Raw genomic sequence first — 14,774 nt, 5'->3', positions numbered from 1 at the left:
AGAGGGAGATCGAAGGCAGGACAAAAAGTATTATTCGAAATTCCGTCTCGTTTTTTCGCGGCGTTCGCGTGGCTTCACGTGTGCGATGGCTGGAAATTTCTTTCGTCCCTGTTTATTTTGTCTACGGTCCATTTAACTCTCAAACGCACCAACGATTCTTCCCCTCTCCGCCTCTCTGATTCCCGATCCATTTCACGCTCACACTCCTGTTGCGTGTCCTCTCGATTCTATACTTATTCGATAATCTATTTTTTCTTTGCATTAAGAGTCGCTTCTTTTTTTCGTATTAATCATCATTATACTTCCCATTGATCTTTTCTTCTCTTCATCATATACGTGATATATATGCAACAGATTTATTTGTGCAAAAAATTGCTATTTTATATATAAAAAGAACAGCAAATATTACATACAAGAAAAAGTTAAGAAAGATTTTAATATGTATGTTTATATTTCTGATCAATATCCCAGAAAATTTATAAATTTTTTTCTACAAAATGGAATTAGAAATATGAAAATTTTTACATGAAAAAGCTTGTCGAAATTGCAAATTATATATTTACTATATTTATATATGCTTTATTTAATTTTTTTCTCTCTATTTTTTCTTTCTTTTCTAATTATAATCTATTTTATGACATCTGAAAAGGATTATAATAGGAAAAATTAACATATTTTGCGTTTTATTATATTTAAAAATTCTATTATAAATATCTTTTACACTATTATATAATTATATGTAGTTATCTTTATTTCATAGTTTCGCGGTTAAATGTCCTTGAAATATTCAAATCGACCAATAGCGTGCGCGCATACATCACGCCATATTAGTTTCGCGCTAGTCAAATCGGGCAGACGTGGTGCGAAGCCGTTCCGTGTTTTTCGCATTTTTTATCCGGTAAAAGTGCATCGCGTGTGCAAAAATGTGTCGGGAGTGCCGCGGAAGCTGCCGGGCGATCGTTGTAGCAGATTAATCGTTATGCGCGATCGAAATTTGCTGCGTTTTTCCGACATTCGTATTCACGCGAGTGAGAGCTCTCGATTGAAGTTGCGCAGTACAGTCTCGATGGGAAGTTTCGTAGAGCGATATCTGCCGTACCGTTCGGTGAGTAAATTTGTTATGGCTACATCCTATGATTAATCACCAATTTATTTCCAATCATCCGCTTATTATTTTCACAACATAATCGCGCTTTCTTAAATGTTTGATGATGATTAATGAATCTGCAATTATAAAAGATAAAACATACACATACAAGGCTGTCCTTATAACTTCATTTGCAGGAAAATTTATAGTTTATTTGAAATTATGAAAGCGTCGAGTATGTGTGTTGTAAAGATTGTGATGTCTATAAATTTTCGCATATTTATTTTGTAAAATTTTATTAAATTTTTTCGATATATTTTTAATATATTTACGGAAAAATATTAATTTTGTGTTTTTACTACTTATTTCCAAAATCAGGATTATTAACAAATTTTTATTAATGAGTCTGTCTTTATAACTTAATTTAGAGGAAAATTTATAATTTATTTAAAATTATGAGAGCGCCCCGAGTGTATGTGTGTGAAGATTGTAACGTCTATAAATTTTCGCATATTTATTTTGCAAAATTTTATTAAATTTTTTCAATGTATTTTTAATATATTTACGAATATTAATTTTGCATTTTTTTACTCCAATATTCAAAATAAAATCAGGATAATTGTTAACAAATAATTACTAACAACTGATAGCACGTTTATAAAGCATAGATAAATTAAAAATATATAAGCCATTTTTATTTCGAAAAGTGATATCAGCTCAATGTTGTAAATTTTGCAAAAATTTATTCATATTTGCATATTATTAAAATTTTCATTATAGTATACAAGTATCAGCCTTATACTATTTTCAAAATGAACGATTCACATAATCCTAGAACGTTATTATACAAATATAGCGATATAATATTATCATCTCCTGAGACGCGCACTTTATTCCTATATTATCTTTCATCCCACACTATAATTAATAGTGTAAAGAAGAACTCGATTAGAGAACGGCGCCATAATTAACTTAGCTATTTCACTTAGCTGGTCGCATTGAAATCTCGTTGCCGGCATAATTCTGGCTCGCAATATTCTATAGTTCCTGGTGGCTCTACATCTCTCATCGCCTCCGGCTCTAGATTCTTGTTCCAGTTCGTTCGCGTAGAACACTCGTTCGCCCGAACGTTATCGAATCGTCGGTAGGGCCCAGTCCGCGTCGGGTTCCGCTGTCTCGCGAAATGATCGTACTTCCGTGATAAATTATTTAGCATTTCGTGCATTGCCTCTAGGGATACGGAGCGCATAGGGATACACCGCGATCGATACTGGTTCCGTTTGATTACGCACTGCGAAGTACGCGAAATTAGTAAACTTCCTAGTAGAATACCGACATGCTCGATTTTGTCTCTCTCTCTTTCTCTCTCTCTCTCCCTTTCTCTCTCTCTTTCTCCTCTGTTCTCTTCCTTTCTCTTTCTCGATGAATGCGTTAATTACTTTTCCAACAACGCAACCAGCGAAGTAATTTTCTCCGTGTTGTCTTCCGCGAGGACAGAATTTCTCAGACGACGTCTGCTCGTTTGCTCGACTCGTGTGCTTACGAGAGCTTTTTCGCTCGCGATTTTCTTTGTGACTACGATAGCTCGCACTGGTTCGTAAGTCGCGCGATGGAAAACCGCGGAAAGCTTTTTCGTAGCAACTTCGGCAAATTTCACCCTTTTCCGTCGTAATCGCATGCAACGCGCGCGCAGCATGTTCGCTGACGAAGTTTAAGTACGTAATCCAAGCTTATAATATTAAATGTGCAGCTAGAACTGCAATTTCGTGTCAACATTATGGATTCTCAAAAGTTGCGACGACGTTTCGTAATCTCGACACCTCACGCTTTTATTGATGCAATAATTTTAACATACTGAGTTAGAATTTTCAATGAAGTTTACAGAAACTCAAATACATACGAAAAGCTTTATTATATTTTATAACAAATTTTTTAGACCGAAAAATTATTTTTATCATATTATATATATATTACATATAAAAATATTAATTTTTATTAATATAATGAAACATAATAAAATTGTATTTTATTATAATATAATATAATATGATGTATAATATAAAATATAATTATTTTACTACAACTTTTAGATAACACAAAAAAGTCATCTTAAAGATGTCTAAAGATGAAAAATGAGACATTTTTAAGTCATTTTTTAAATTAAAATTAAATTTGTGCTGTCTGTGAATATTATAATATTGTTATTTTAGTTAGAGAGTTATGTTGAGATTTTAGTTAAAATATTATTTTATACAAAATATTAGAATTTTGTTTTGTATAGAATACATTTGTTTTACGAAGTTTATATTTTATGATGTTTCTAATTAAAATGGCATAAAAATGGCATGTGTTTTTATTTGTGCATCATAATAACATCATCTTTAACAATACGCGCGATAAACAATAAAACAGTTTGTTTTCATGTCTCGGATGATTTTTCGTCAAGTTATAATGATTTAAAAACTTCGCGACATATTCATTAAGAAACGCGTAGCAGTTGGTAAACAGTAGGAAACGTGCACGGCATGTGAATAAGTGGGGATAGGTCAAGATACGCTCGTAGCCACAATCAGCTGATCACGTGTCAATGGCGACGCACTGATTCAGTACGCTACACCGCGCCGCGATATGATCGCGAGTCGGTACAATCGCTGATATCTCCGCTTAGAAATATCATAACGATTTTAAATAAAGCATAGAAAGTTGAAACTGTTTCGCGCATCTTATAAAATGTATTATTGCTTTCTAGGGAATGTCACAAAGAAACATTTGATCAATTGTGAGTTAAAGATTCTTATAATTGTATACATTATATATATACAATATTTGTACTTTTAAAATGTGATTTATAATACGTTAATTTTGTTATCAACAAATAGCTATTAAAAATATAACACATGTGCTACATATAACTGTCCTATATATAGTTGTCCTGATTTATTTTAGAAATGCTGATGTATGCAATAGTTTTTGAGTTATCGTTGCTTGCAATATGATTTAAAAGTTTTTGTTATCTTTCTTCCATTACGTACGCCAGTGGAAAAATTCCAAGACGTGATAAATGTTCTTAGTTACATTAGAAACTTATTTCGGAATATTATGCTAGCGAAATGTTTCCATAAGACTCGTATAGAATTTAAATCTAAGCCATGTATGCTACCAAGACTGCGCGGTTTTTTTTCTGTTGACATTTCGTGTACGTGCGTGCCCAAAAAAAGCGGTGAAAGGTAAAAAGTCACAAAAGATTGCGCACGCGCGGAATCTCGGTAAAGTGACAATGCTCGTTTCTCTTTCTGCAAGAACATACCAACGAGAGGAACAACAATAAATAGCAAACGCCGCGAACACAAATCATGTTTTTAGCGAGGATCTGATACGAGGACGATACATTTTGTGTGCGAACGGGAATTTTTTGGTAAACGAATCCGACAAACTAACGATGTCAGTTTTAGGAAGGTATTTGAATGTGCGTGAAAGAAAAGCGAATGTAAAATGTGCTTTAGCATTTATTATAACGAGATCCGATCGATTTATTCAGCAACGATTGTGACAATTTTTCTTTCTCGTTTATATTGAATTTTAAATCGATGAATATATAGTGCAAACAACATGAATCATCGATTGATAATGTCGAAAGAATTTGAATAATCATCTTTGAAATTTCGCTGCGCGATCCTTGCCAAGGATAATGAATGCGATTTTTTAACGACGTAGAAGAGAATGCTAGAGCCGATAATTGATTTTCGATGGACTATTATTCTTGGTATTTCAGGAGTGCGGTCGCTTGAGCGATACCTAAATGGTTTCCGATGGAACGCTTGTTACTTCATTTGCAACGCATGAGTACCATTCACAATTTTTGCAACTGTGAAATAAAGAGCATAGCGTGAAAATAAAGCGATTATCATGTATTCGTTTAATTAAACCGATAAAAAGATTCACACTCGTAATGGATATATATTATGTTCACATCAATTATAATTTTTTTGCTATTTTAAATTTATTATAAATAATAATGTATAATGATGCAGCATCTCTCTTTCTTTCTCTCTCTCTCTCTCTCTCTCTCTCTCTCTCTCTTTCTTTTTCTCTGATTCAAATAATATTCAAAAAATTATATCGCATTCTTTTATAACAACAATTAGTAAATATTTCTTTATAGACATGTCATTTATGTACATATAATTTTAAATATATACAATAATATATTATATTTTTTACTTTTTAAAAGCTTTTAATTAATTTATAAATTATTCGTATTATTATATAGTATTGAATTCTTACTTTACAATTCTTTCAAAAAATTCCAAAATATTTTTAAATCATTATCTGGTTGCGTATCGCATATTGATTTCGAACTATTGCAATTAGACTGCAAGACTATGCCTTGTCATCGTGCAATCATTGCTTCTGTGTTTAAATATTTGCCGTCAAGCGTTTCTCTCCTATGCTTTACACGTATCCGTACGTCTGCTACGTGTAAGGAGTACGTGTATTGTGACGGTACACAGTGCGGTTAACAGTTCTACATTTTCTATCATCTAATTGGTTCGTACAAGGACTGCTTTAATTATACGTCCGAGTTTTTGCGTTTTTCTTTTGTGAGTTAATTTTTTCTCGCGACTTTGCAGCAGCAATCAGCATACTCAATTGAATAATAGATGAAATCGCTTTTTTAATCACTGCAGCCTCCGTTAATTCTAATTTCCTAATGACGAAGTCAGTTTTCATATGTATCAGCTATAATTATTTTATCAGCGGATGACTCAGCAAGCTGAAAATTAGCTTGATTAGATAACGAAATGGCGCACCGCGACTTCCTAATGACGAAATTGAGAAATTATACGGGAACGATAGGAAACTCGATTTAGAAGCATACCATTGTACGGGGCGCTTCGTTAACCCTGGTGACGCATCGACTTCTCGAGAATTAGGGTAGTTACGTTCAGTTGCATCTTCGAGGCTGCTTTTGCACCTATGTGTGTGCAGCCACCTACTCACCATAGAAGTCCTCTTCTACGTCCTATACTATATCTGCATTTCGAATAGACGTCGAATCGGAGGCACACCCGCTGCTTTTGAGAATTTAATCATATAGTTCGAGTAATGCGCGCACGTCATCCCGAGTAACATCTTGAAATCCTCAATTCGCGCTCAGGAAATTGCGAACGAAGGCGAATAACGGAATTTCAGTACAAAAGTTTCTATGGATGAAGAGAAAAATCTGATATTATGAATATCGGATATTGTGTGAGTATTCAAATGTCTCGATTTGCCAAGGGGGCCAAGAGGGAAATATTGACTTATTGATGTTCGTAAAATCGCTTTACGCTAGATTTACGTCTAAACTTACGCGTTTAGACTTATGTCGACGTAAGATTGTAGCCTTAGGGGATTCTTCGGGAGTTCTCGCTAATATATTCGAACCGCAACTCGTGATAGCTAATATTTATCAGCGGATTCCCTTCTCGCGCGACGAAATTCTCTTTCGGAGGAGTCAGCCGCGCGGTCGCGACGTGCCGGTTTGAAGCTCAGCTGTGAATAAATGAAGGTGACCTTTAAAGGTCGCACTTCCGCGAGATGTTTGCACGTACTTTTCGCAAGCGAGAGCGAATGCGCTTAGCCTCGTTTTCTTCGTTAATCCTTGCGCGAGGGTCCGCGGCGGAGTGAGCGTCTTGCCTCTCTTCCTTTGCGTGTTTGCTCAGTCTTATTAATTTACAAGGGCGTCGGAAGCTGCGAGTGAGGTGAAGATGCTGGCGAGAGCCGGGGCGAGGATGCTGAATAAATATCTACGGAGACGAAGACGAAATTCGGGATATCTAGGTAGCGACCAAAGTACCGAGCAGAACTAAGCAGAAGCACGGTGTAAGATTGTGTTTAATTTATTTCGACTGCCAAGGACCCGAACATTAAACTTCCACCATTCTCTCCTTCCTTCTACCTTATTTGCCTTGCATTCGTTACTCGGCAAGACTACGAAAGATCCACGTGAAGCCATCTACTATCACTCGAGTTTCTTTTTTTTTTCGTAGTACCCTCGGTGAACAAGATGCTAAATGTCATAGTTAATCTGATCCCATTAGAGAATTCAGCGCCCGGTTATTAATTCTGGAACGCCGTGATTTGTCACCTGTCAAAATAAACCCCACGCTGAAAGTATTTGCTTAGTTTGGCGAAGCTGCTTAATGCCAATTCGTCGAAATTACACAAAGGATCGTTTAACAACATCGGAAGGGAATCGATGTTAAACAGAAATCGCTAATGCGATCGGAGACGATGTGGGTCTCGCAATTTCTGTGATGCTAAGTAGTAGTTTCATAGATTCGCTCCGTCCGTCGTCTCACTTTCCTTTGCGAGTATTTGCATACTATTGATTGCCTCAATATTCAGGAAATCAGACTGAATGATATCGGTTTAGACTGGTTGTTTCATTTGGAATTAGTATTCCGCTCATGCTGCTCGAGTCAGGTTGCCATGGACATTTGATTTCTTTCGAAAAATTCACACGGCTACAGATTGACAGCCGCGATTTTTCAACGTTCGACTACGAGAATATATGTTTTACCGCACGTGCAAACAGGATCGGATTAAAGTATGAGTCGACCGAAAAATCACGAAGAGGAACAATCGATAAGAAATTTCAAAATAGAATTAAAGCAATTTTGTTAGTCAATCAAAATGCTTTGCCCATTTATTTTAAAAAATATTTCTACATTACTTTATGTAAAATACATGTACGTGCTTTTGAATGATTTTGATTTAATTGTATTAAGTTTTAAAAATATCAAAGGAATTAAACATATTATAAATTTTAATATTCCTGTAATATTTTAATATTTTTGTAACAGGTAAAATATCAAGTAATTCTCAATTTAAAAAAGTAGAAATCTTCCATGCGCTCCTGCGCCTAAGATTAGATGACCATAAGATTAACGTGAAATAGTCGCGAACGAATCGTGATGCGAAATCAAGCCGAAAAGTCTTTTCCCCAGACTAAAACGCGTACGTGATGAGACTGAAACTTATTGATATCACGAAAAGGCGAATTTGCTCAATTTTTTTAGCGATGTCAGCGAATTAGGACATGAGAAATTAAGGCATCAATTTTTTTTTCCCTTAGTTGCCAACATTCGAGTAAAAATACACGAGCTGCGAAAATATTCACGAAACTTCTACGTAATTAACTGCATTTTTAATAAAATTTACATTTTTATTGCCCAAAGTGCAAGTCGTTTTACGTTGAAAATTTTCTCGGGTGACTAAAAACAGCGGCTATCATGAACCTGTTCCATTTTTCACGGAGACTTCGTATATAGATATAGAGAGTCGGAATTTCTTATCCTTCTCTCCCCTTCCTTCAATCGCTGTCGATCTTTCTTACACTCTTCCTTTTTTATTCCTTCACATTCTATTCGCACTTGGAATCCATCGTTCTTTACCGTCTCCGTCACTCTTGCTGTTTCTGCGACTTCTTATCGCGCAGTGTCGCTTCCTATACCTATCTGTGTGTCCTACGATGCTGCTTCTATCGCATTACACTATGCCGTTCCGCGCTCTTTGTCCATTTATGCACCCTACTGATTTGCGCTACTAACCGGATTCGCATACGTCTGAATTTATCTCCTCTGTGGCAGGTGTCTCTCTACGCTATATATATGCACATTCGACGTCATAAATACCTTCCTTTTACCAGATGCATTTTTCGAAAGAATCGTATCATAACGTGTTTTAGTAGAGAAATTTCTTGTAGTTGTTGGACTTTTGAAAAAGTTTACGCTTAAAAGATATAAAATCTCTAGAAAAAATATAAGTAAAAAAATAAAAGAACATTAATTGAAGTTATTCTATTAAAAAATGATGTATTGATAGTTTGTGACTTGAAGGATTAGGCGATTTGAGGTTGCAAGGATAAAGATTTAAATTCGTAAAGAAAAGCGAAATTTGTGCAAATTGAAATTTTGTTTTTGTTACGATCCATTTTTATGGTTCTGAGATTATATTTCCGGCAATACTGAAGCGATGTTTGTGTCATTCGTGTATTTGCGCAACGGACAACAGGAAATCCCCATTCGCTCGATGCCGTGAAGAGCCTGACAAGTCAACGGCGGATATTCGCGCCGAGTTTACGAGCCATTTTATTGCGACAGTTTGCACGGACGCAGGAAAAAAGTGATGAGTAGACAGAGGTCACCACTTTAGCCTGATAAATTGGCAGGTGATAACACAGGTGTGGCTGATATCCGCGAGGGAAAAAAAACTTTCCTCGCTGCAGCTTTAGCGAAGTCTCGACATATCGCGGAAATGTCAGGCAGTTGGAAGTTTTCTTCACTCGTGAGGTTTTATTTTATTTCGTGTGAACGCGATCTTTTATTATTGTATAAGAGAACATTCATCATATGCTTTTCGAATTCACGCCACAGTCATTTCATTAGACACACAGTACATAATTCTGAGCTTCGCAAGGAAACGCGAGCAATTTCTCGCTTGCGGAAAGCACGGATGCTTTGGATAGTTTCGCGAAAGAGCGAGAATATATATGCGTCGCGGAGAACCGTGCAAATTCAATTTTGTCGCCGACGGCAATCAACCTGCCGCGACAATTCGCGATGCATAACATTCAACAAATTCCCGATACAACGTGTGCAATGCGCATAATCTTTTTTTTCCACAATGAACGCGCGATACGATGACGTCTATTGTTTCGGGACCGACACGGCAAAAAAAAGCACACTCAGCAGGCAGAACGGTTCTTCCGTATAATTACTCGCACACGCGTAATTCACCGAGGCTTTGTGTACGCCGGCTTTGTTTAGCTATTCGCCAGGTTTTCGCGAATTACAAGCATGCGCATTTGCGGCATTTACCGACGAGCCACACGGAAGCGCCGCATGTAAAGAATGGACCTTGTTACGTCTCGTTAAGGAGTTTCGCGGAAGTTTCGGTCCGCCGTAGGCGCCGATCGTTCCTTAATAACCACGAGATGAGTTTACAAGTAACCGGATGAGAAACAAGAAGCAACAGCAACAGCTCGGTTCTCCATGTTATCGGAACTAATTTATAATAAACGTTAATCCCAGCTTTCGCGCGCGCGTGCGCGCTGCCTCATCTTTCATGGCGGACGCGTTCATCGTTCTCTCATAATGAAATCGCGATTGAATATTACGCATTCGTATTTTATATAATTATGCATTATTAAATATATGCGTACGTTAATAAATATGCTTGATTTTTCAAGAGATTGCATTGCAATTCATGTTTAAAGAGAAATCTTGTAAAGCTTCAAATTGTACATTTCATGTATAATTGTACGTAATTGTACATATATATAATATGAGTGAAAATATAATTTAAACGATTAGTCAAGAGTGAAATTTTAATAATATTAGTTATTTAGTTATTGCCAATGCAGAGAATTTTTTATCGGGCTAAAAAATACAGTCTGTATCCATATTTCCGTACAAGCGTGAGTTTATACAGCCAATGCATGTTTTTTTTACGCGACGAACATCTCGCGGGAATATGCGTTGTTGAAATCAATTGGAGCGATTCGTATTCCGACTCGAAAAATTTCCAACAGCGAGATACATATACCGACAAGGGATGATAGGGCAAAGGTTGCTCCATCACAATTATACATGCGATTCGTACGTGTACACATTTCGCACTATTCATGTCTAATAATTCAGAATGCGAAATAATACGGCTTAGAGAACATGAGTCCTCTTAACGCACGTATAGCTTGGTTGTATATCTTTTGAATCAATCGAAACCAGTGAATTGCGTGCATTCAGTAACGATAGTCAAACCAATCGGTGACCCTATGCGAATATCGCACTCGCGGAAACCAACCACGCATTTCACGGTTTTGCGCGCGCGATACGTCTCTGCACATCCGTATACGCGTTTGTGCAAGCGTGCGTTTCACAATGATGGAAAATGGGCTTGTTTTGCATGGGTGCATCCATGAAACGTACGATACGTTGCTTACATTCGCGTATTATTCTTAAGAAAGATTAGAAGAAAATGGATATTTAGGATCTTGAATAAAAGAATTTGCGATGAAAGAATCTTGAAGGAGCAAATATTGAGCATTGGGAAACTTTATTTGTTAAAAGTTTAAACTTTATTCGTTAAGAGTTTACTTTATTTTAGACATGTTTCATTTACGACATTCTGATCGGTGTACGTATGAGCGAATAGGAAATAATAGCATCGAATTAATATCGCGTTTAGGAATAATTCACACCGATACAAATGTGAAAGACGAGTTTGACAAACTGTGGGGTACTACAAATGTTATGACATCGATAATGTACGAGATTAATATATTATTGTTGTATAACATATTATGTATGATCGTAATACACTATGCGGGTATTAACATTTATTATTTACCAGCTACATTTTATTCGGTGTCATGCGCAGACTACGTTTAAATTTTATCACACATGCATATTATATGAGGGATTGAGTTAGGTTCTATTATATTTTCCAATATCACGTATTATAGCGTCGCTTAATTAAACGTGCGCGCGCGCGCTTTGGACAGGGTCCCCGAAAGCGTCACTATGCATTAAATTCCATTGGCCGGGCCGGTCGCTCAGTATTTGACGATTAACTTTAGTGATACAGAGGATGCAATTACTCATTACCTAATTTACGTCGCCTGTAATTTCGTCTGCGATTAACGATTCTCCGATCATCGAAAATGATAGAGAATTTATGAGTCTGCTTCATTTGCGATGTAATATGGTTGAGATTTATAATTACGTTTATCAGTCTCATTTTTCTCTCATTTTCTTAATACATCTGTTTCTATCTATATGTATCTCTTTCTCTCTCTCTTTCTCTTTCTCATTTTTTCTTATTTCCCTTTGTTTCTCTTTCTTCACCTTTCTTCACCCTTGTTTATTCGCACTTTCCCATCCAACGGGCCTCACTCGTTTCCCATCCAGATACACTTTCGACAAAGTTATCGCCGTCCATTACCCAGGACGATCCTTTATGGCTGTTATTTACGATTATTATTATTGCGCGGTGATGGCTACCGCTATTGCATGGCTGCCGCACATAGAGAAACTATTCTTACAGCAAAGAAAGTGGGTGGAACATTACATTACGAAAGTTGCAACCTCTCGCACTTCTTTTCTCGAAATAAATTACAATTCGATCAAATTACATCGCAATAGATAATATCGAGGCCTTTAATTATCTTTTGATAATTTATTTGTTAATACTTATTAATAATACTTATACAATATTTATAAATTGACTTTCCAATAAGCCTTGTATTTACGCAGAGCTCACTATAAAATATTTAAAAATAAATATATAACTTTCTAATCTTAACAAATTAAATGTCCGCTGCCAATCAAGTTAATACCACAGCTTGTGCGAATATTGACAAAAGCCGATGTTACGAAGCGTGCAGAAAATTAACAGACCTTCCATGTGGCATTTATCGCTCGATAAAATGGCTTTTTGTTTACGCAACAAGGCTTTACTCATGGCACTATTATGGCTTTTAAAATTGGCGACATGTGAAACTGACCGTTGAAATGGACAGATTTTATGTAAAAATAATTGTTATATCTTTTATATATTTTCATATATTTTATATGTTTATTTTTTATTTTAATTTTTTATTTTGACTTTATACACATATCGCATATAGATGACATAGATTTTTATAGTATAGATTTACGATTTCGCGTTTTTCTCTTTAAAAAATTATTTCATAACATGCTTCTCAGTTTCAACATATATAACGAGGCGTTTACACAATCTGTTTTGTATAAAACCAGATATCCCTCGTTTTTGGAAAATTATATGGCGAGTTTACTTGTAAGAGTCGAGCGATCGTTATCGTTGAACATGCGTGCGTGCAACCCCTCGTAATCCGCCTAATAGCAATGGGGTCTATCAGTAATCATTATTTTAGGCAGGTAGACATCACGCACGACTTAAGGTAGCAATGTGGTTCCACGATGGGTTCGTTGCACCTCGCGTGCGTTACGAATAAGACAACGGGTATCCGAGACGATTAATGAGGGGCGAACGAAAAAGGGTGATTAAAGGAGATCCAAGGCAGACAGGAAGGGCAGAGAGAAAGAGAGAGAGAGAGAAACATAGCGTATGAATAATAAATAAATGGAAATGTAATGCTTGCTTTTTTTCGGATCGTGTTGGCCGAACACCCACGCGTTTGTACGTCTACTCATGCATGCACGCGCCCGGTCACGCGACCGCCTTTCGCGCGTTTCCGCGCCATTGTTACGCCGCGTTATTATTCCATCGTTGTTGCACCTGTCCTGTTGTTATGTTACCTGCGATCGAGAGTCGACATGGTTCTCATCACGTTGCATTTCGATTGTTTTTTTTTCCTGTTGCACATGTGCTGCACACGTCGCCTGTCAATCGGCGACGAGACGTTTCGGCGTTTTCGCAACCGAATGCTGGTCGTGCGCGCACACGCACACGCACACGTACGCACCCGGTGAATTTTCACACGATATCGCCATTTTTTTTTTACTCATCTGTCCGGTCGCGATTTCGTCGGGCCACCGCATATTCTCGATTCAGCAGTTTTGATAAGTGAGTTATGAGCGCACCGCGGCAATTCTCACTCGAAAAATGGCTTCTTCCGGCCATCCGGCGCAGTAATGGAAAGGTAACCGCAGTGGGATAACGATAGAAAGGATCATAATAGCGGTAACAGTTACGTAATGTACAGGAATGAGGGATGTGTTAGCATTTGCATGATAAATGTACGAGCCGAATCTCGACAATTAATTTTCCCGAAATATTAATGCATTCAATGACTGACGTATGTAGCTTATAGACGTATCATAATTTCGATAAAGAAATGCTTTAATATCGTTATTAATATTTAATATATATATATTAATATTAATATATATATATTAATATTAATATATATATATATATATATATATATATATATATATATATATATATTTGTATTGGAGTTTATCTCTTATATCGCAGAAACGCAAATGGCGTCTTGAGAGCTTTGAAATAACTGCTTTATTGAAAATTACGTGCTTTATTGAAAAGAATGTTCCTTTGCTCTTGTTTTGTACATCCTCGTAATATCCTGCTATCGCGGTTTCGGGAAACCTTGCAAGTGCACCCTACAGGAATATTTTTCTTCTTAAGGAAACCGGGAGACTCTCTCGAGAGATGATCTCGAGAGCGTAAAAGCGACATGGCAGTGTAACATGCTCGAACGTAAATAGTAACGTCAGGGATGATGACGATGACGATGACGATGACGGTTACAAGAGTAGTCAGAATGGTAAAGGGACAGTTTTAGGGATGTGGCGAGATCGGTGGTAGGGTAGAAGAGTTAGACGGTAGATGCTGAAGGTGGTTCGTTGCAAAGGACGACGATGGGAAGTCCTAGAGAACAACGCCCCGGGGAATCGTTTTCTAGGGAAAGCTTCGAGAGAAGCTCACCGAAGCTGCCTTTCTCCGCTCCAGGATTTCAAGCGCGATGGCGTATATCGCTTCGCATGGCTTTGATTCGATCGAATGTCAACGTGCTTGAAACGCATATAAAAAATTAGAGATTTCGAAGATTTTATTTTTCCGGAATTTTATATCGAAGGGACATTTTTGCTTTATAATTGTTCTTTTTTAATATTTTTTTGTTTAATTTTATTAT

General features: G+C 36.7%; 1 protein-coding gene and 1 long non-coding RNA gene across 11 annotated transcripts in view; one reads left to right on the top strand and one right to left on the bottom strand.

The window, feature by feature from the left end:
* Zir (dedicator of cytokinesis) overlaps window positions 1-14,774 on the top strand; it is a 106,300-nt gene that overhangs the window by 10,575 nt on the left and 80,951 nt on the right. The window lies entirely within an intron of this gene.
* On the bottom strand, window positions 4,666-7,211 carry LOC145976513 (uncharacterized). 2 transcript variants are annotated; one of them, XR_014440265.1, is made up of 6 exons: window positions 7,029-7,211; window positions 6,682-6,935; window positions 6,441-6,622; window positions 5,967-6,291; window positions 5,372-5,861; window positions 4,666-4,952 (listed from the first exon to the last, which is right to left on the bottom strand). It is a non-coding gene; the product is annotated as an uncharacterized LOC145976513 (long non-coding RNA). The 2 variants fall into 2 exon arrangements; XR_014440262.1 differs by having other exon boundaries at window positions 6,682-7,211.

The sequence above is a fragment of the Camponotus vicinus genome, unplaced genomic scaffold (assembly GCF_025532165.1).
Source record: "Camponotus vicinus isolate PSW18456_S1 unplaced genomic scaffold, iyCamVici1.0 SCAF_1, whole genome shotgun sequence".
Taxonomy (NCBI): domain Eukaryota; kingdom Metazoa; phylum Arthropoda; class Insecta; order Hymenoptera; family Formicidae; genus Camponotus; species Camponotus vicinus.
Note: the sequence above shows the minus strand (reverse complement) of the source record. Positions and strands in the feature narration are given on the sequence as shown.